Below are 23,928 nucleotides of genomic sequence, written 5' to 3' on the forward strand. Positions count from 1 at the left end.
CACAGGTCTGCGCGTGTCCAGCCCCTGACCCCGTTCACGGTTTCCATCCCTGGGACACACACGGCCACCGACTAGAAATAACAGGAGCAGTAAGAGCAGTGGCTGCCCCTGGGACAACACTGACTCCCCGCGATGGCCTCCACGGTGACTGTGAGGGAGAAAGACTTTTACGAGCTGTGGCCGAGCTGGGAGCTGACACTTGGAGCCGGCTCACTGTCCCTGCCTCCCGAATAGCCGAGTAGAGGAAGAGCCCGGCACTGACCCATGCACAGAGGCACAGTGAATCCCAGGGCGCTCTGACATAGCAAAACTAGCAGCGGCGGCCCATGTGTGTAAACTAAAGGGAAAAAAAAGCATGCAGAAGCTTTCTCGCAATTCCAGCGCCCTGAAACAAAGGATCAAAATAAAACCAGTTCTAAAGATCTTATTTCTTTTCCCTTTCATTGCTCATGAAATGCAACCCAACACTTTCAAGTTCTCAGTGGCTCCATCCCAGGAAACAGCCAAAAATACCTGCAGAGCTGCTCAGGCCAGCAAAGAGGGAAGCGGGGTGGGGGGGACCAGGGAAGGAGAGAGAGAGAGGAAATGCACACACACGCACGCACGCATCCGTGCCTGTGTCGGATGAGCCTGTAGTTCAGTTGTCACAGCAGCTAAACTGAATTTCTAGTGCTCAAAATGCACAAGTACATACCAGCAACGCAAACTGGCCTCACGCAGTGCTTGGGCCAGCATGCAAAGTTAGCGGGCAGCACCCTGCAGCGTGGCCGGCCCGAGCGACTCTGTGGATATCACGCCTGTGCTCTGCGGCTCTGCTGCTCTGAGTGTGTCTGGGTCTCCGCTCACGCCCTCACTCCTGTGGCTGCCTCCGTGGAGTCCAGCCCGGGATCTAGTGTCAGGCTGGACAGCTCTGTGCTGCACACAGTCCTGAATCCCCAGCCCTGGCTCCCGCCTGGCAGAACCACAGGGGCTTCAAGGCCTGAGGGGTGTGGAGAGAAAGGAAAGGGTTGTGGGGAGATGTTTTCCTCCAGCTCAAAATAGAAATGATGAGCATAGGCAACAGATTTCAATCTGCTAATCTGAGAGTCATGTTCCTGTCCTGATGCGAATCAGCGAGGCTGTCTCCTCATATCCGCCAGTGTATTTCCACTGCCACTCACGTGCACATCAGTTACACTTGTGCACACGCACACACACACATGCACGCACACACACATGCCCATGAAGGTCACCTGCAGTCTGCAGGCAACTCCTCCCCAGGCATGTTGGCTTCAAACCCCTGCAATGTTAAATGCATCCAAATAAAGCAGAGCCCCTCCTCCCGCATCACCTGAGAGGGACCCCGGGTGGAGGAGCCCTGTGGAACTCAGCCTCTCCATCCATCACCGGCATCCTCTCCTCCTGCCTCGACCTCCACTTCAGATTCCCCTGAGCCACAAGCTGCCTCGTGAAGGCGCAAGTATCATAACTATCACCACCATCCTCTTTCCAAAGAAACAAATCTCCAGCACCCTTGCACACCGTCATACTTCTGAGCAGACGGAACGAGGTTCTGGCCCTTTGTAATATTTTATGACTGTACAGAATTTCATAATTATTCCTATCCCATAATTATTTTAATAATTCTACGTGACTCTGAGTCACCTGCAGGGAGACAGAGCGTGTCAGAGTTCCCCAGATCCTCACACCCCACCCAGCCCACCTCCCTCTTCATTGAGGTCAATAAACTCCCAAAAGATCAAAAGAGGCCACCAGCCCCGAGCTCTGGAACTGGCTCGGCGATGCTGCCCTGGACACCATCCTCAACCCCAGGAGGGTCCCCTCCCTCTGTGCCACCCTCCCTGGGGTGTTCTCCGTCTGCATCCTGATTCCCTCGGACGTCATTCGTGTACTGGAGGCACCAGGTGTCGCTCTCCACACAGGTGACAGAAAGGTCACCAACACCACGCTGCTGTTCATTCCAGCTTTCAGAACCTGCGCCCTCTCTGCTCTGTGAGCAGGGTCCAGATGGAGCCCTGCCCATGCAGGACTTGGGGACACTATGGGGACAGCATGAACTACACTGACACCTCCCTGATTACCATTGCTGTGCAGCTTCTAAAAGAACACAAAACCTGCAAAAACCATTTCTTAGAAGGCTCTCAATTAGAACAGGGGAAATCCTGGGCAGAGTGTAAATTTATGTTAAATCAGCACATGGAGCTGGGTGTAGTCGCACAAGCCTGTAATCCCAGCACTCAGGAGGTTGAGGCAGAAGGATCACAATGAGTTCAAAGCCAGCCTGAACTACACAGTGAGGCCCTGTCTTTTTTGAAAAATAATAAAAATATGGGGGGAAGTCCTCAAAGCACACTGCAGAAGGAACAGCTTTGTGTGCGCAGCCCCAACCCCCAGGGAAGAGGTGTTTGTCCTGCACAGCTTCTTCTGTGGCTCTGAGCACCAGGACCTGCTCAAAGGCCCACTCTCTCCAGGGGATCCCAGAACCCCAGCCCCAAGCTTGTTTCCAGGAACACAGTTGAGGTGTTAGCTGAAAATATCTGATTGAGAATTATCTGTGGTTTAAAAGGGATTCCTGAAGTCTGGCATCTCAGATTGTGGAAGGAAACCTTTCCAATTCTACAAACCAAAATGGTAACATTGTTACCACTTTGCCCTGTCAAGCACCCCCACTAAGGACTCCCCCAAACATGGCCACCCTGGGGGGCAAACCCTGGATTTTTGTCTTATTTTGATCTTGTTTCAGTATCTGCAACCCAGATCAAGACACCAAGAGTCAAATCTGTTATCGATGGAAAACTTACTCAACCACGAAGCTCAGCTGTGGCATTTCCTTAGCCCCTGCTGTGTACTTTTGAAGCAACACAGCCTTGCCTGTCACACACACACACACACACACACACACACACACACATACACGCACACATGCACACGCCAGCTGCCCTGTGTGACCTTGACACGATTTCTTCTTCTCAGTGAGCACCTCGGAAAAGCGCTGCGTTTTGAATTCACACTGTCTCCCGCTCCCATAGCACCCCGGTGGCTTCTGAATTGTGGGAAAGAGGGCAATGGAGTCAGAAGGGAGCTGCACCCCTTCCAGGCAGCCTGAGTAGCATCACTCTTCCCCGCTCCAAAGATCAAAGCCATGGAGCACGGCACAGGCAAGAGGAAAGAATCAAACCGACGGCATCGCACCAACTTGCCCTCTCACATTACACCAGGCCGCTCTTCCTGCGCACGAGCTTTCCTGCTTACCAATGTCACTGTCCGCCTGGCTTTGCCACGCAGGCTCCCTCTCTTCACCTGTCCACGTCTGGCTCGAGAGTCCTCACCTGAGGTTCTACACCACAGGCTGCACCCCACAGTGCTGTGCCCACAGATGCACGCAATCTGCCAAGATCTGAGCTAAAAATGGAGCAGGGAGAGCAGGGTGAGTCTTCGCACCTGTACACAGGACACGGAGCCGGGCCCAGAGTGACCAGGAGCCTCACCCTTGCTAAGCCCCACATGGCTGCTCAGCGTGCTAGCAAAAGTGCCCTCCCCCTTTTGGAGCCTCAGGCCTTGTGGTATCTGATGTCCAGCCCCTAGGAGCAGCTTGATATAGATCCACATGGCAGGAAAATTAATGCAAACATTAATGTGTATTCTTCTCGTGTTTCTCTCTTCCTTGTGGCAAGACAGCTGCTCTCAGAAAATCTCGTTTTTCCTGGCCGGGAAGAGAATCAGAAACAGCTACCCAAGACCCAGCCATGTTGGGACTTAGGCGGCTGCACAAGAAAGCAATTTGCAAAATAGCTATTTTGGAGAAAATGACGTCTTAATAGGTAATACCGATTTAGTATCATCTTGTTTTGAAGTCTCATCTAGCTTTTGTCCTCCTGTCTCCATTGGTCTAAATAGGTTGTATCTTACTGGATTTTATTATGTACGATAGTATAAGCAAAAACCTTTTAAAGACAAGGAGATTATACAGAAACCATTGTTCATTTTCTGTTAGTCGATTCTAAATACTCTGTAATGCTGTCATTCTCTTAAATGGTTTTACATTGTTTTGATATACTTAATGCTACAGTATACGAAGTTGTACTCAAGGATTTCAAGGAAAGAGACAACATGGTAACTACTTTTAGTTTAGGATTATCTGGTGGTGAAACACTATTCTGCTTAAATGGTTATGTTTTGATATGTGCTGTTTCGTTGTTATGCCCTCTTTTATCTCAATCTCCACTCCATTATTTACTTTTTTATTTTTATCCTTTTAATTAAAGGAAAAAATAGCAGGATATATTATAGTAACCCACTTTGACTTTCCATTACCTCGATTTAAAGCCCTGTATTACTCTCACCATCTGGTTTTTTAACTGATGTTCCCCTATTCTGTTTTGCTGGATAGTATCAGGTTCGAAAATTTAGGCATCAGCTGTGAAGATAATGAGACTCACTATAATGCCCATTCTCGTTGACTTTTATCTACTTTTGAAGATCTACAATGTCTCCAATGTTTTGGTTTTGTCGGTTTTATTCTTTACTGTTTTGTTCAATTTTATTATAACTAACGATATAGGCAATTCTATTAGAGATAGCGGGAGGCATTATGGTAACCATTGTTGATCACCTTGTATTATGTTTTCACATTATCTATTATGTCCACCCTTTTGACTTGACCGATTCTGTTCTGTTATGTCACATTTGGTTTTACTCTCTTCCAAAAAAGTAATAAGAACCGTGGGAGCAATGAAACCCAAATTGTACAAAAGAGAGGAAAAGAAAGTGCTCTAAACTATATAACTGCATGTATATTTAAGTGTATAAGATAGAAAATGATATCACAGAGTTTTATTGGATCATTGAACAGAACTGTTTGCAGTATCATTGATGGAATGTCCACTTTACAAGCTTCAATTTTGTGACTTGAACAATTATTTCTAAGATGACAATATGTAATCCATTAACTAGTGATTTCCTACTGTTCATTTTTTTTTCTGCAAATCTGTATAACTTGTACCCTTTCTCTGCTTTTTTTTCTTTTCTCCTTAAATAAAATTAAATAAATAAATAAATAAATAAAATTTAAAAAAAGAAAGCAATTTGCCCGCCCTCTCGGTAAGCGCCCCTGGTGCCAGCTGAGAGGAGAACCAGGCGGCTGTTCCCTGAGCCTCCCAGCGCACAGGCTGAGACTCAAACATCCTTCTCACCACCACCACCATCAGCAACGGGGACAGAGTTCTGAGCATCTCTTGGGAGGATGACCATACTCAATATATCAAATATGGAAGATTTCCTTCTACGTTCTGTTTGAAGGCAAAGGTTATTTTCAGTTATGTTTTGTGATGATTGTTTTGCTCTATTCAATATTCTCCTTCAATTGGTTTTACAATGCTCTGTTATTAATTTGATTTCACTATACCTGATTGACTGGACAGCTATTGTGAAGAAAGGAGATATACTAAGTACCTAGTTCTACCATCCCAGTATCCTGCTTTGAAGTTCTGGACCAATGACACTACATTATCTCAGTTGGCTTTGTTTTACTTTGTTCTGTTGTATTTTTACTATATTCTAAATAAAATTTTTAAAAAATTTTTTAAAAAAAGAAAATCTCATTTTTCAAGGTTCGGTGTGATATTGCTTTCCTTCCTGCCTCTTTCCCTAAGGCTGAGTTCATCAAAGGTAACAGCTAAGTGCCCTTAAAGACAACCAAGGGTCGACTCACTTCCAGGAGAACATGGCAGATAGATAGCAGCAGCTACGGAGGCTCTCTGAGATACCCCGCCTAAAATCCAGGAATGGTGCAGGGCAAGAAGTCCTAAGCAAGGGGAGATATACCCTGCCAACCCAGGAACAAACTAGGCTGAGAGAAACCAACTGGAAACGCAATCCCAGCGCTATAACAGAACAGATAAAATCTCAGCGTGGAAGCTGGAACCCGCGCCACTGGAAGCCGTGATTTGAATTTCCTGCTGCCACTGCTGCATCCAAATCGGCACAGCAGTGAGAGAGACATGCGAAAGCTCTGAGAGTGGGAATCGGCGAACAGAGTTGAGAGCGGGACTGGCCACGAGCCCTGCATTGACCTGCAGTGAGTGAGTGGAACAGGGACCCTTCCATAGACTAGGAGGCTCCAGCAAAGGACATTCTGGGACTGGGCAGACTAGCCGGAACAGGACGCTGCAGTGACTTTAGTCATATATTCCCCTCTCAAGCGGGATTGGTGGGGACAGCCTGGCCTGGGTGACGCCGCTGACTAAGACCCAGTAGGCTAGCCCAAACTAGGTCCCAGCGCCTGAAGGTGCACCCTAGCAGTGAAGCCTTCAGTAAGTTGACCTGGAGGGGCAGGCCCAGCAGAGGCTGCCCAGGTCTGTGTCTCCCTAGTGCACTGCAGTGGGCAGGAACATCTAGCCGGCAGATTCAAACAAACTGTAACAGACAAAGAAAGAAACTGGGCCTCCTATATACGCTTGTATGGAAGGAACAAAAAGTATGGAAGAGGGAACAACAAGAAAGAGTCCTCAGTCCCCAATCCTGAGAACACTGATCCAGGAAAGGTAAATGCAAAGGAGAACAGAAAACATGCAATATCAGACACGGCACCAATAGACATAAAGCGATATCTCCTGAGCCTCCTAGATGAGTTTAAAAGTGAAGCATTTAACGAAATAAAGCAAGATATAAGTAGAATAGTTAAAGAAATGCTAAGCACCGCCCAAGAAAAAACAGGTGGTGGAATGAAAGAACAGAAAAAAAGGGGACAATTATTTGACGGAGAAAATAGAGAAAACATAGGATACATGAAGCAGGTTCAAAGAGATTACCAGGAAACTAAAAACTCTATCGAAAGCTGGCATAACAGCTTGAAAGAAACTAAGGATAGATTATCTGAACTGGAAGGCAGATTTGTAATGCGGGACATGAAATGAAAAACTTCTTAAAAATAACAAGAAAACAAACAGCAATAATACAAAGGCTAGAAGATGATAAGAAGATCTATAACTTAAGAATTAAGAACATAAAAGAATAAATAGGGACACAAACAAATGGACTATAAAAGATATTCACAGAAATAATCCAAGAGAATTTCCCTAATTTAGCAAAAAGTAATGAGGCATACAGGACCCCAGCCACCTACAACCCAAGCAGAGCTACACCCAGGCATATAATAATCAAAATTCCAGAAATCCAATATAAGAACAGAATATTAAAAGCCGTCAGAGACAAGAAACAGATCACTTACAAGGGAACACCCATCAGAATTACAGCAGACTTCTCGGCACAAACCATCAAATCACAAAAAGCGTGGGGGGAAATAATTCAAGCTTTGAAAGATAATAACCTCCAGCCAAGATTGATATATCCTGCACAACTAGCCCTAAAAATTGATGGAAAAACAAGGTGCTTCCAGGATAAAGAGGAACTAGGGGAATTTGCAACCACCAATTCAACTTTATAGAGAATACTGCAGGATATTCTAAAAAATGGAAATACCAAGATTCCAGAAATAGTGGCAGAGGGGCCACAATGAATGGAGCAGAAAGCAAAATGAAGAAGACAAACTGACAACCGATGACAGAAAAAGAGCTCAACAGAAATGAGGCAGAGAAGGTTAGATGGTAGGAACAACTATTTTGGAGAAAACAAGACATCATAATAGCGAGTGCTGATTTAATATCATCTTATTTTGAAGTTCCATCAAGCTTTTATTCTTCTGTCTCCATCAGTCTTAACAGGTTGTATCTTATTGGATTTTATTATATGTGGTAATATAAACCAAAACTTTTATAGACAAGGAGATTATACAGACACCATTGTTCATTTTCTGATAGTTGGTTCTAAATACCCTGTAATACTGTCATTCTCTTGAATGGTTTTACATTGTCTTGATATGTTTGGTGCTACAGTATACGAAGTTATACTCAAAGATTTCAAGGAAAGAGACACTATGATAACTTTTATGTCAGGATATCTTGTGGTGAAACACTATTTTGCTTAAATTGCTATGTTTTGACCTGCGCTGTTTTGTTGTTATGCCCTCTTTTATCTCAATCTCCTTTTTTTAAATTATTTACTTTTTAATTTTTATCTTTTTAATTAAGGGAAAAATAAATAAAAAATAGCAGGCTATATTAGAGTAACCCACTTTGATTTCCTATTAACTTGATTTGAAATCCTGTATTGCCCTCACCATCTTGTTTTGACTGATTTTCCCCTATTCTGCTTTGCTTGATAGTACCAAGTTTGAAAGTACAAGCAACAACTGTGAAGACAATAAGATTCATTATGACGCCCATTCTGGTTGACTATTATCTTCTTTTAAAGTCCTGTAATGTCTCCAATGTTTTGATTTTATTCTTTACTGTTTTGTTCAATTTTATTTTAACTGATGATATAGGCAATTCTTTTTAAGATAGCAAGAGGCAGTATGGTCACTATTGTTGATCACCTTGTGTTTTGTTTTTACACTATTATGTCCATCCTTTTGATTTGACTGACTCTGTTCTGCTATGTCGCATTTGGTTTTACTCTCTTCAAAAAAAGTAATAAGAACTGTGGGAGTAATAAAACCCAAAATGTGTAATTGTCATTGTACAAAAGAAAGGAAAAGAAAGTGCTCTAAAGGATATAACTGCATATATATTTAAGTGTATAAGATAAATAACCATATTACTGAGTTTTGTTGAATCATTGCAGTCTCACTGTTTGAAAGTCCACTTTATAAGCTTTAATTTTGTAACTTGAACAACTATTTCTAAGATAACAATATGTAATATATTAACTAGTGATTTCCTACTGTTTATGTTTTCTGAAATTCTGTATAACTTGTACCTTTTTCTGTTTTTTTTTCTCCTTAAATAAAATTTTTTAAAAAAAGACAACCAAGGGTCACATGGTCCAAAATTAATTGATGTCAACAAAGAGAGGACCATGGCGAAGCTAGACTAGTCACCAAAATCACAGCATAGTCTCTGTGGCCAAGAAGTAGTTCCTCAAAAAGAACTACATTTCCCAGATTCCTTTGCACCTAACAGAGAACACATGATCAGTTCTCACCAATCGCAAGTGAGACAAAGTAATTTTTGTTGCAGACTGGCCAAAAGCTTCATCCTTCATATTTCTTTTCTCTTTCCAGATGAAAGGAACAAAAAATCCTAAGGCCCTAGGAAGCAGTGGATTTATGAGACAAGAACAGCCTGACTGAGTCAGTGCCTCTTCAATGTGCTATCCACCTAGAATATCTGCCCTCAGTGCTCCATGAGGGGAAAATAAACATATGTTGTGCTAAACACACATGCTGTGTTAGTCTGAGGCTTGTGGGTTGTTTCTGCAATTGCCCACCATTGCCTAGTGTGTCTGGGAAAGCCAATGGAGAGGGAGACTCTGACCACTGCTAGGTGACCATGTTCTGAGAACACAGCCTAACAGGTGTGTGGAATAGCTGGACATCTGGGCCCTGGTCCAGTCCACAATCTTCCACTCACACTGTGTTCCAGCTATCTCGATTCTGGTGCAACCTTGATAATGAAAGAGAACTCAACTGAAATTCCATCTTTAGCATGCTGAGAGATGTGTCTCCATGTCAAATTTAAACTAATTAATATGATGCTGCTTGCAGATCTGAAGTTTTAGACTGTATACCTCCTACATTAATTGAATAAATAAAGGGAGAATTTGCCAGTCACAGTAAGTATCTTTAAAACATCTTTTCTGTATCCCTGACAAACACTGTTTTATTTTTAATTAACATTTATTAAGCATGTATCTTGTACCAGGTGCTTGTCTGCAAGTTTACTATCCATCAATGTGCAAAGCTGACAAAAATACACCTTTTCATGGAGGTTATGTTCATTCAACAGTTCTATATATTTTTATTTTATATATTTATAATATATATGAAATAAATATAATACTTATATTGTTTTCAGAATATACTCAGTTGCATTTCTTGAAATGCAGAATTGATGAGACTTGAATAAATAAGAAATAACTTCCTAATATATGAAAATGATTTTCATCCTCTCATTGCTAAGTAAATGCTCTAGTTGTCATGTTTTATGTTCTATTTTTATGAAATGTAACCAACCAAAGACAAACAGGACACAGAAGCAGCAAAAATTAAGTGACACAGAGAATGCGAAGGCCTCCTGTTGTTAAGAGAAAACAGCTGTGAAATGTATAAAAAGAAACATGTTAAGAAAAAATTTTGAGAGAAAGTAATCAACTACAGACTCTTTGTCCTAAAATGTCAGAGAAGACTGCAGTTCTGAGGGACCCTGAGAGGCCAAGACTCCCCAAAAGTACACAGGAAGTGACACCAACTTTGGCAAGAAGTCCAAGACCCTGCAGTTCCCTCAGTGGACACTCCAAAGGGAGAGGGGACACCTAAGTTACATCAGAGTGCAACAGCCCCAAGACTAGGATGCTCCTCCAAGCACGGGATTGTTTCTTTCCAAGGCTCAGGTAGGAAATGAATGATTTTTGTCCATCAGGCAGGCCTTTCTCTACCGCCTGTGTTTCCTTGACAGGTCACCTCCTCCACTCAGGAGGTCAAAATAGCATCTATCCTACATTAGGCCTAATGTCTCAGTCTGTGACAAAATTCCCGAGGCCACATCACTTATAAAGAATAGAACTTCACTACATGTCCTGGTTCTGGAGGTTGGAGGGTCTGAGGGCTTGGCACCCGCTTCCAGCAAAAGCCATCTTACGTATCACCACACAGAGGCAGCACACAAGCTCTGGTCTCTTTTTGTCTTCTTCTAAAGCCACCAGTGCCATCATACAGGGCCACCATCATGATCCCATCTAATTTTAATCCATCCCAAAGACCCCACCTCCAAATACCATTCACATATGGATTTGGAAATTGAATTTCTAACACACAAACGTTTAGGGAACACATTTTAAGTCCCAGCACCCCAACTCCACCATCCAGCCAGACCCCAGTTCTGAGCACCAAACCTACATACGCAGACACGTACTCAACCTCTGCACTTGACAGCTCCACAGGAACACATACTGACCATGTCTCAAACCAAGGCCCCTGCCACCCCCTCATCAAGCCTATGTGCCTTTCAGGTGTCTGGGCTTTGCTAATGGCCCTGCTGCCCACCAAGAAACCAGAAGTCAGCCTTGCCACTGTGTCCACTGACCCCTCATTGCATACAATCAATCCCTTTGCAAACTACTGTTTCTCTTAAGTTCAGATCTCTGTGCTCTGTCCTCCCAGCACCCACCCAGCAAGGTCTCTGCACCACATTCCCATTGCACAGGGAGCACCTCTTCCCCAGTACTTAGTAAAGTGTGAGCACAACACATGGTTGTTACGGCTTATGTCTAGATGTCCCCCCAAAGCCTCACGTGTTCACAGGTGGAGCTTCGGGGAGGCGGCTGGATCATGGCGTGTGATGGTGGATTAGCACCGATGAATAAGGCTGGGTATGATGCTGGGAGGTGAAGTCTGGCAGGAAGAGGTGGGACGCTGTGAGGGGCTGACCTGAAGTGGACACATTCCTCTTCCTCCCTTAGTCTCAACCCTGCTGTGCCACTCTGCCACCCTGCCCTGCCTTAGAACCAGCCTTCGAGGGGCTGAAACCTCTACAGCTGTGAACCAAGACAAACCTCCCCTTTAACTGTGGGTGTTGGGTACTGTGCCTCAGCAACAAGAACTTAGACAATGGTAAATGTTTTCATTTTTAAAATGTATTACATTTTAGTGATGGCTAACATAGGACCTTCTCTCATGTCTCTATTATTAAACAATATCCAGGGTCTGGGGGTTTAGCTCAGCGGTGTAAGCACCTGCCTGGCAAGCACAAGGTCATGAGTTCGACCTCCAGCACCAAAAAAAGATACACTAAACAGTACCCAGACTCAATGAAAAGTCTTTTGTACAGGTAAAGTGATTTGTATCATAGTTCTTATCCTCATAAAGGCATAAAATACATGCATAATAATATATACCTATGTATTCATAATGTCAAGTAGCATTGTCACGATCATAAAAGTTAGGCAGTCATCCTTTCCAATGAATAAATAAAAGAAAGTATATTACAGTAAAAGATACACTGCCATTAATCCCCTGAAAGCCTCCCCTTCACTTTGACCACGCTTGTCCCCTCATTCTTGCCACTGTCTAAGGCAACTGTGGACGGCCTCTTTCCTGAATGTCTTCATGAGGTGTGAAGTAGGCCTGGTGAGTGAAGCAGGCTTGTGAAAACACACTGTGGCGTGTCCTCGCCCTCCTTAACTCACAGATCGGGCGCCCGTGACTTCTGGCTCTTCCTCCAAATCCAACAGTAAACATCCTGGATCAATTCAGGACATCGGAGCAGCTACAACAGTGCAACCCAAGGCAATCATGCACGAGGACCTCAGAACCGCTCCGGAAAGTGGCAAGGCGACGGGATCCTGTGCTGGAAGTGAGGGCAGGATTCCGAGGATTAACAGTCATAGGTCTTTCTGTAGTGATTTCTTAATTTAAACATTCGCCACGTTTCTATCACCCCTCATATAATTAGTGTTTATTTATTATCTGTCTTGGCTACTAGAGAAAAGTTTTTAGCAGGCAGAGGCTGCATCTGCTGTGACCCCTGTTGCACACATTCGAGGATGCTGGGAGACACTTGGCTGCAGAGTGAAGGACGCACAGCCTCGCACTGCGCATGCTCTGCAGCGTCCTCTCCTCTCCTGCCCTCAGCCTCAGCGCGGCCTGACCCGACCTCATCACCGGCAAACTTTGACTCTTAAATCCTCACCGGGGTGGGACTGGGAATGTGGCTCGGTGGCAGAGCTCTTGATTTGCAAGCACCAGGCCCTGGGTTCGATCCCCAGCACCACCAAAAAAGACAAAACAAAACTAATTTCTAAAACATATAGTGAACCTTTACCATACCAACCCATAATCCCTCGCCACCTTACACATCCCAGGTCACACTCTCGTCCCTTCACTTGACAGATCCTTTATGCATGTAACCCATGCCGGAAATTAGGGTTCGAGGACCCCCAGCTGATCTCAATGCCATCCGGTTCTCTGTGCATTTTCCTGTATCTCCCATGTCCCCCAGCTCATTACCTGTAAAGCACACTTAGCAATTAGGAAGCAGCTTGTTCAGGATCTTAGATGCGAGGGAAAATCTCCTGGCAACTCACCTCTCATACCCGTTCTGTGGTTTCCCAGGGAAGCCTCTGAACGGTTTGTAAGCCAGGCAGTGATCAGAACACACGCACTGCATTTCCCAGCGGCCCCAGAAGGAGCCATAGAGAAAGATTCTGTGTCCAAGACTCGGGTCCTAACTAATAACTGCGTTGTAGTCTTAAATTGTTGGCCAAGAAGCTGTGCCTACTTGAGGTCATGACCTCCGTTTGCCTGAATTAGAAAGTCTCATTCTTATAACCACTAAACCCTAACCATTAAAATGTTTAGAAATAAATATCATAAGGATGAAATATTTAGGCTTTCATTTTTGTGTTAAATTTAAGGATAAGTTTTTGTAATCGTCAGGGCACTTAACACATCTTTGGTATTTAGCCATTGGCAAAGTTTAAGAGCACCTGACATTAAAAATAAAAATGTCAAGGCTAAATGTAGCTGTACATCATTTAATGGAGCATTTATTTAACAATTATTAAGTATAGTCTTTGAATCCAGAACTGATGGAACGGCCAGAGTTAGTAGGATATTATAGGGCGACAGTTAGTAGGATATTATTAAAGTTTGTGGGGTTAGTGACTGAACTGTATCCCCATCTCCCTGCCCAATCCAGGAAAAGTGGTGGTAGTGGATTGGTAACTAGTCGTCAATTTAAAACAGCTGAATAGCCAGGCATTTAGCTCAGCAGCTTAAGCGCCTGCCTTGCAAGTGCGCTGTTGTGAGTTCAATCCCCAGCACAAAAAAAAATAAAATAAAATGAAATGAAACAGCTGAATAAAATCAGCATGGTGCTGAGCGTGGACAGCTCACCTGGGACTGCTGCCAGCATGAAAAAGGAGACCTGAAGAGGAAGAGCAGTGCCGTGGCTTCTCCTAGGTGTTGCTGTTTGGAGCGTGGGTTCTCCTGGAGGGGCTTGTCATGCTGGCTCCCTGATATACTCAGCTGGTATCAGAGGAGCTCGGGACCTTGTCACTTTAGGGGAGCTCTGGGCCTTACTTTGAGCATCACTTCTTGGCTCTGGAGGGAAAGATGTGTTGTATAATCTCAAGGAGAAGCTTGTCACGTTGGCTTCCTGATATGAACTCAGCTGTTATTGTCGGAGGAGCTCAGGACCTCACTGTCGCTGAGGATGGCTGGGGTGCTTTTCAGGGGAGCCCTGGTCCTTATTCTGAGCATCGCTTCTTGGCTCCAGCATAAAGCCCTCAATCTACTGCCCAGCTCCTTCACCCCACTAGCACACACTTTCTAGTTTCCCCCTCTGACCTTTGGGCCTTCCCAGTGCAGACCCGTAAAACAGACTTGCATGACACATTGTCGTGGGCTCTAGATCTCCAGGTGGACTCGTGGGAGGCACTGTCGTGAGCTCTAAGTTTTCAGCTGGACTCATGCTGGTTACTGACATGGAATCCAGGCCCTCGACTGGATTTTCTGGGTCTTTAGTGTTGCAGATTTCCCGCACTTTCTCATATCTGACTCTGGGTGACCGTCATGAAATAATATTATGAATTCTGTGTCCTGTATGTAATTGTTCTCCTTCCAACCCTTTGATGGAAATCTTAGCTACCAGAGAAGTGTGGTTTTAGGTTCCCTGACTGAAACTTGACTTATAACTGGCTTATAATTAACTGGCTTATAATTTTTCTGAAGACATAAATATACAAAAATTCAAAATTATAGGCAAGTCGACATTCACAATAAACCAGGCTTGACATGATCTGGGTAGTGATTTCTTGGATGAGACACCAAACGCACAGATAACAAAAGCAAAAATAGATGGGATTGCATCAAACCAGAAAGCTTTTGTGCAGCAAAAGAAACAATCCCAGAGTGCGGAGCAGCCCACAGACTGGGGGAAAATACTTTCCAGCCACACAGCTGATAAGGGGCCACCACAAAATACAGAAGGAGCTCGACTCAGTGGCAAGAAAATAAATGAACCCATTAGAAACTGCGCAAAGAACCTGAGTAGACATTTCTCAGAGGAAGACACACAAATCGCCAATATGTAGAGAAAAAGTGTTCACCTCACTCATCAGTGCAACGTAAACACACAGGACGTGTCGCTCCACACTCGTTAGTGGAACAAAAAGATGAAAGATAAAAAGTGCTGGCGAGGGATGCGGAGAACAGGCAGCCCTTGTAAATCGTTGGTAGGGATTTAATACAACCATCACGGCACACAGATCACAAGTGCCTCAAAAAATTAAAAGCCAGAATCATCACTGGTCCAGCAAATCCCACTCCTGGACACACATCCAAAGGAACTGAGATGGGCGTGCTGGAGGGACATCTCCCCACCCGCCAAGTCCACTGCACGGTGTCCACAAAAGCCCAAAGCAGGGACCCACTGAAGTCTCTCCTCACCCAGTGAACACAGAAAGAAAGGCAGCGTGTAGGCACAAGGGGAAACCATCAACCCTTAAAAGACGAGGGATTTTGCCAGTGACAACACTTGGCACGGTGGACACTGTGCCAAGCCAGGACAGACAGACAGATACTGTACGATCTCACTCACGTGTATCTAACAGAGTCAAACTCGAAGAAGCCCAGAGTCTAACGGAGGTTGGAGAGGCTGGTAAGGACAGTGAGGAGACCGATCAAGGGTCCAAAGTCACAGCCAGACAGGAGAAGGCTCGGAAATCTCTCACGCAACACACGGATGGCAGTTCATGAGTATTTCAACATCGCTGCAAGAGATTTTTAGATGTTCTCACCACAAAAAAAGGACAATGTGTGTGTGAGACTACACATGCTAATTCATTCGGTTTCATCTTTCCACAATGTAAATTTATACCTAAACATCACGTGACACTCCATAAATGTATAAAATTCTCATCTGTCAAGTAAAGTAAGTGTTTTAAAAATTTGTCAGTGAGTCACAGCAAATTATGTTGGCAACAGCACAAGTAAATAAATTTCTTAATTTGATGTTGATGAGCATATAAACTAATTCAGATTTTCTGCAGGAAAGTTTGGCAGTACAAATCAAAAAACAAAATATACAGCTTGAGTCTCAGAAATCCACTCCTAGGAATTATCCTCAGAGGTAATAAGTCAAATGTTCATTATATACAGATATCCATTGTGAGGTCACTTATGATATTAAAAATCAAAATAAAACCATACCCAAAAATCCACCAGTGAAGAACTGGTTAAATTATTTCACATGCATATGCGCGCACACACACACACACACACACACACTAATAGCTCTGGGCTGGGGATTTAGCTCAGCAGCACAAGTGCCTGCCTGGCAAGTGCAAGGTCTTAAGCTTGATTTCTAGTGCACACACACAAAAAAATACCACACACAATAAAATAATGCAGCTCTATAATCCTTGACATGGAAAAAAGTCACCTTATAAATTCTTACATGAAAAAACAGGTTTTCAAAGAGCATATACAATAACTTTTTTAAAGCCTGAGAAATAATTGTAACTATTTCATAACAAACAATTACTGCAGTAATTATTTTGAGGTCCTAGGAATTCAGGTGACTACAGCAAAATGCTTGGGGCAAAGAGAAACTATCAATTTGTAACAGTCACAAAAACTCAAACCAAAGTAGAATACCATTTAATGTCCATATGTCAATGTGTGCTATATATATATATATATATATATATATATATATGAAAATTTCAAAAGGAAAAGTAATATTCTGCATTTTTATTATTCAATATAAATTTACAAAGGTTTTTACCTTTGATTTCTGCCCTTTACATTGTTTCATCTGATCATTTTTTCACGGTCCATATTTACTCAGTGGTAAAAACAGTATCGTTCATATGCCAGCACGTCTATCCTAACTGGATAGAAAACTATCAACAAGAGGGAGGAAACCCCAGAGGCCGGTCCCTGTGGGTCCCAGCCCGCTGCTCAAGCTCACACAGAAACCCTGGAGCGACTTCTTTAGAAACTACCCCGGCCAAGGGACGCAGGCTCTATCGGAGAATCACTCCTGCAACCAGGCAAGAGTGGGCACCGGAGTGCAGTGACACTCCCCCTATCAGGCCTGGGCGCCACCTGCAGCTCACAGGCTGCCGAGTGAGCCCCCAGATCCTCGGAACAGCGAGAGACCCCTGCTCACTGGGAAAAGACCCCACCTGCTCACTGCACCCGTCCCCTCCTTAGTACGATTTTACCAGAGTCCAAGTGCATAACAGAAGGCTAAAAATACCATGCCTTGTGAGGACTGAAAGCCGAAAATTTCCCAGGCTTCGCTCCAGCAATATTGAAAATGCAGATTTTTGTTTCCTACACTAACAGAAGCTTGGGGAATTGGGACCAATGGCAGAGAGGTCCAGCCTCCACCTGCTCCGCGGCGGGCTGGGCAAATGCAGGCGCTGCTATTTTGAAAGTCTCAAAATGTCCTGCAAGCGTCTTACAGATGACCACTCAGAACACTCACAGAACATCGGTGTGGGGTGCCAGAACTGGAAACCACGGGCCAGGCAGAGTGACTGGAAGACAGGCCAGTACAAGACAGAGCAACTCACAGAACCGTGGTTTTCGCCAGCACCCTTCCTCGGGAGGGACGTTCATGGTACAGAACTGTACATCCCAATTTCAGTTCATTACTTGTCCTGTCCTCATTCACACAGTCAATCAAAACTCTCATGCTTAAAGAACCAACCTAGGACTCTGCCTCCAAGGTTTTCCCTCAGCCTGAAGGGGAGAGAAGAAATGCACAGAAATTTTGCAATACGGTAAAAAAGGATAAAAAAATGCACAAATATTGGGAAGGAGAAACAAAATTTCCATACTAGCAGGTGACATAATTATGTACCTTACAAACCCAAAGGAATCTATTAACAACTATGAGATCTACTCTGTGAATAGAGGAGGAAAACATGATACAGTTAGAATGCCAAAATACACTGTTTATCTGCACGCTAGCAATCAATAAAAGTGGAATTTCACAACGGTACAATGTATGACAGCACAAAAATCAAATATGTAGAATACATTTAATGAAAATGTGCAAGACCTCCACGATGAAAACACAGACGTGCCATGCACGTGAACTATGAAGAGAGATTTTCCTGTCCCCACCCACACATTCAACAAAGCCACAGTCAGTATCCCAGCAAGCTCAGGTTGGTTTATTTTTTAAGAAACTAACAAGTTTATTCTAATGAGAAGGATCTAAAACTGCCAAGACAATTTTGAAAAAGAAAAACAGAATTCAGACTTCCTATAAAACTATAAAGAAGACAACGCACATTAAAGAAATATGAATAGGAACTTTATAAACTAGCTGGGTAGACAATAAGTACGGAGTTAAGACACATCAAAATCACAGTGAGACGCCACTACTCATAAATAGAATGAAAAAGACATGTACCATGAAATGACGGTAAGGATGTAGGTCAGCTCTGATACTTCTGATGATAGTGTAAGATAGAACAACAGCTGTAAGAAACCATTTGGTGCTAATGCTTAACATATGAAGCCTACGAACCAGCACCCATTTCCAGGTACATGTCCAAGAGAGCAATGGGTTGGTCCAAGAATGTTTACCGCACCTGTATAACCAACCCACAGATGGAGTCACAGAAAACACACAAATTGTCAGCTATCCACACAGCAATCAGAAAGACCCCCCTGTGGGCACAACAGCAGAGAGGAGCTCAAAAACAGTGTTGAGACACAGACGAGAACATAGTGTGTGATGCTGTGTATCTGCAGCTCCAGGACATGAAGAAGTTGCTACGGCGCCAGAGAGCAGAACAGCCGCCCTTCTGTCCACCGACCGCAGTTATTCACTAGGGAGGAAACGAGGGAAAGGCTCTGTATCTCGCTCTGAGCAGCTGCTGCACAGGAATACATCCACACACACAAAAATCCATCAGGCTGTACAAGCATGAGCTGTGCACAGTACTACATACCCCAACGTAAACACACACACACAAGTGACCAGATGCTAGGAGAGACACATGCGCAGAGGGCTCCGGGAACAGTGACATTTCTAGGTTGGCCGTGAAGGGTGTGGAGAGGGCGGGCATCAGTAAAAGGACTGCATTTAAAACGTCCCTTGGAAGAGGGAAAAGATTTGGATCTAGGAGAGGAGGAAATTAAATCAGATGCTGGGGGAGGGAGACGAGGTCTAACCACGTTAACTGTCTGATTATCGAACCATTTTTCAGACTTCTAAAAACAATAGTTTCACATCACCCAGCCTAAGGGATAAAGAAATAATAGAGGCCCGGGGAAGCTTTTAGGGACACTCCCCTATTTGGGGAGAAGAAGAGGAAAAGCCAGCCAAAAAGCAGGAGGGGGAAGCAAGTCAAATAATCGTTGCGATGCAGTCCTTTAATAGGCTGTGTGCATCTGGAGAAATGTATTGTCTTCATTAAAAGCTCTCTAATTAAAAACTCTTATCCTTGAATGGACAATTTACAGAAACTATGCCCAGCCAAAATGCACACTAGAGGAAAGTTCAATGTTAAAACCGTCTGAGAAATGAGCGTGAAAACCGGGGGATGCCAGACCACAGAGCCTCGGAAATGATGGTGCATATTTCTGGCAAGGGTTTAGGGAACACTCTCACACATTCCTTTCAGAAGTGTAAATTCATACAGTTTCTGGAAAGCGACTTATCTATATGTATAAAACTCTTCACATGTCTCATATCTTGTGACTCCAACCTTCTAGGAATTTATCCCAGGCACTTATGTGCATAATACAAAATGTACAGAAAGACACATATAAAAGATGTCCACCACAATCTGCTTTCTAATAGCAAGACACAAAGGTAACCCAATGTCTAATAATAGAGTACTTCAAAATATTAGATACTTGGTCGAAAAAGCATCCTTTTGTAAGCTGGGGAATGATACAATCTTTAAAATAAAGTTGGCTATAAAAATTGGTTAATATAGTTATGCTACTGACTTCTCTGAGATCATTGAAGAGAAGGGTTTGTGCCGGTATTGTTTGGACAACTGAATGCAGATGTCCTGTGCTCTGGGTGAATGATTTGGTGTATTTACCATTGTTGCCCCCGACTGATGTGTTTTGAAATATTTTTTCTTTTCCTTTCCCTCTGAAATAAAATGTACTTTAAAAAAATAGAGAAATAAAGTTGACCTTTTTTAGTCGATGAAGAAAAGTATATCTACAGATACAGACTATTTAAAGGAAATTATCTCAAGTGGCAGGATTACATTGAAAATTTTTCCTTTTTGTCCCATATTATGGATTAGGTTTCAAATGTCCTCCAAAACTCAAGAGCTACAGGCTCTTTGCCAGTTAATGGGCTTCTGGGATGTTACTGAATGAATCATCAGGGCTCTAAACTCCCTGAGTGGATTAATCATTGATAAGCTTCTGCTGGGAAGTGATGGAAACCAGAGGTGACACCTAGTGAAAGGAGTGAACCCTGGGGTGACCTTAGGGACTCTTCTGGCTCCAGCTCCAGCTCTCTGGCTGCTTCTCTCTGCTTATGGTCAACATGAAATGAGCCAGTATCCTTGGCCGCGCTCCCTCCTATGATGTTCCCACCTCTCCGCAGGCCTAAAAGAAATGGAGCCACAGACCATGGACTGGACACTCTAAAACTGTCGATGTCCGCTCCCGGCCGGCAGGAAGGACACACGACACAGTCTGGTAGTGGACAACCTTTTTTTTTTATTTTTCTTCTCCGTATAGCCTGCCCTGGGTTCTCCCAGCTGAAGCCTCCTTTGGTCCGCTCCCCGCGGCTCCTTTTGTGCTTCAGCCTGCCCCAAAGCCTCTACCGGTCCGCTCTCCGCGGCTCCTTTTGGGCTTCTACTTCCGGGCTTTTATCTGGCTTCTACTTCTGCCCAGGGGTGGCACCGGTATATATACGGGTACAGTGTCCAATCATGTTAAAGTAAGCAAGGCAAGCTGATTGGCTAACATCATCAGTTGCCAGGCAGACTATATTGTTGAGCGGGTTGTTTACGCGGTAAGCAGGAAACTAACATATTTGATGGGAGGGGTAATCTACCTCAGGCCTCACTCTTTACTACAGGCCTCACGTCCGCCAAGTGAGGCGACCGGGCTCGGGGCTGCGGCTCCCAACATCTCCCCCTTTTTTATTTTTTATGAATGTGCGCATCGTAGCCCTTCCTGGACTGGGTGCAGAGGCTTATGCCCTATGCGTAGGCCCACCGTAGGTCCTTGGCTTAGACCCTGGTCGGCCGTCTCATGGTCTGCCAAGGCCCTGAGGCCCTCGTCCTTTTTCTAGGGCCAGGCACAAACTGGACGGAACCTGGATGCACACAAGCTTGCACTCATTTCCTCTCCGTAAAGAAATCCCCTCGGAGAGAAATTTAGACCTGGGCAGCATCTAACAGTCCAGCGGCTTACGTGCAGGATGGGGTAGGGCCTGGCTTAGGTCGAGTCATGCTGGGGAGGCACGCTCTTACCCGTCATTGACTCATCTACCCTGCTATATCATAATTTTTTAGAGGAGGAGTGTGGGAAGCTCACCGTCCCTAGACTCGGTCGTAGGCTAGGCGAGCGAGCCATGCATATGCCTGAGGATCTTCTTGTCTATTTCGGGCTACCGCTATTTCTATTTATCTTGTTGGTTGGTCTGTGATGGATCTCCAGTAGGGCAGGTCTGATCTTTAGTCGAGGGCTTTGTTGCCCGTGTCAGTCTCTCCGGTATCCACAGTGGTTCTCGTCCCGGTTCCTGTGGGAAAACACAAACCGCGCCTCGGTTCCAGCTGATTACCGGATCCGGGCCCATCCATTGTCCTGTCAGGACATCTTTCCACTTCACCCACCCTTTATGGTTGGGGGAAGGGTTGCAGTGCTCCACAGCTGGGGAGCGATTATCATTATTTAAATTTAAAAAATTGTGTGTGAATAGTGCCATGGATAATCGTGCCTTTGGGGCCAGGCCTTGGCCTACTCCCCCTTTTTGTTTTTGTAAAATTTCTTTGAGGCTTCTATGAGCCCTCTCAATGATTCCTTGACCTTGGGGATTGTATGGGATACCATGTTTTAATTGAACCTCCATCATTTTGCAGAACTCATTGAAAGCTTTGCCTATATAGGCTGGTCCATTATCAGTTTTTAATATTTTTGGTTTGCCCCATGCGGCCCAAGCCGCCAGGCAATGATTGATCACATTAGACACTTTTTCACCTGTTTCTGCTGTTGCAAATATGACGTGAGAACAGGTGTCTGTGGAAACATGAACATATTTAAGAGTCCCAAACTCCTGTATATGTGTGATGTCCATCTGCCAAACATCACCAGGGATCAAACCTCGAGGGTTTACTCCCATCGGTATGGCAGGTTTGTATGTGGCACAGGAGTCACATAGTCGCACGATATCTCGTGCATCTGCTCTAGAAACATGGAAATGGTTTGCTAGTGTCCTGGCACTGACATGAAACTTATCATGGAAGGCACGGGCTCGCTCGATTGGTGTTAGTAAGGTAAAAATCCATAACGGGCGAGTGGCAGTGTCAGCAGCCGCATTCCCCTGTGCCATGGGCCCTGGCAGGGATGTATGTGCTCTTATGTGGGTGGTGAAGACCTTATGGTGTCTGTTCTGAAGCAATGTCTGGATAGACAGGAACAGCCCAGCCACTGTGGAAGTGGATCTAATTAAACCGGCAGTCTCAAGCACTTGCATAGCATTGACCACATACCTAGAATCGGAGACAATGTTAATGGCCTCTGAGAACCGTTCAAGAATCATTTTAACGATCTGCAGTTCCACCACCTGAGGCTGATCTGGTTCAAATTGTATGGTAACCGGGGGCTTGCCTAGGATCACATAGGCGCCTATCCCCGTCTTGGAGCCATCTGTGTATATTGTAGTTGCTGGGACTAATGGCTCAGAGGCAGTAACCTTTGGAAAAATTATAGGGTGCTGAGTGACAAATGACAAGATGAACACCCATATAAGTCTGGAGGCGACACTGAGGTCCACACCTGCTGACCCAGGGGTGGCCCTTGTTGAAGGCTGCCACCCTGAGCTGTCCTGTCTCTGGGGCGGGGGCCCGCCTTCGAAGGGGGCCCCCTCTGGCCGTTTTTTGGCTCTCTAGCATCTTGTCCACAAATACGGTTGCCCTGAGCATCAAAGACCGACCTACACTCCTCAGCTTTGTGTGATCCCTTTTTGCATCGCCCACAAACATATGGTTCTTCATTCCTAGGGCGAGGCCTAGCATCTGCATTGTTTGGGCAGTGACGTTTAATGTGTCCTGGCTCCCCGCAGGCAAAACACCCTTTAGCCTTACATTCCCCTTCTAACCCGCGAGGTCCCCTCTGCTGTACAGCCGCGGCCAGGAGAGCAGCCACTCCCGAGTTGGAGAGCGGCCCCCCTATCTCTCTGCATATCCTAATCCAGGCATTGAGGTCCTTGTTCTTATGAGGAGCTATCGCTGCCTTGCACTCCTTTGTACATTGCTCAAAAATCAGCTGTCTTACCAGCGGTTGAGCCACTCCCGGATCAGAAAATATCTTATCGGCAGCATCTTGCATTCGGGCCACAAAGTCAACAAATGGCTCTGTGGTACCCTGAATTATTTTTGAAAGACACAAGGAGGCTGTTCCGGCACCACTTACTTGCTTCCAGGCGCGGAGCCCTATGGCATTGATTTGTTCATAGACAGCGCCGGGGAACTGGGTCTGGTCATCAGCGTGCCGACCTTCTCCCATAAGCATTTCCTTGTTCCACCCCCGGTTTCCTCGATTGGCGTTTTTCTCAGCCTGCTCGGCAGAGAACTCTGCATACCAGGCTCGCCAATCCAGGTAACTGCCCGAGGGCAGACAGGCCTTTGCCAGCTGAATCCAGTCCG

Source organism: Cavia porcellus, unplaced genomic scaffold, assembly GCF_034190915.1.
Source record: "Cavia porcellus strain 051 isolate PalLab524CR breed Dunkin Hartley unplaced genomic scaffold, mCavPor4.1 scaffold_10, whole genome shotgun sequence".
NCBI classification, from domain to species: Eukaryota; Metazoa; Chordata; class Mammalia; order Rodentia; family Caviidae; genus Cavia; species Cavia porcellus.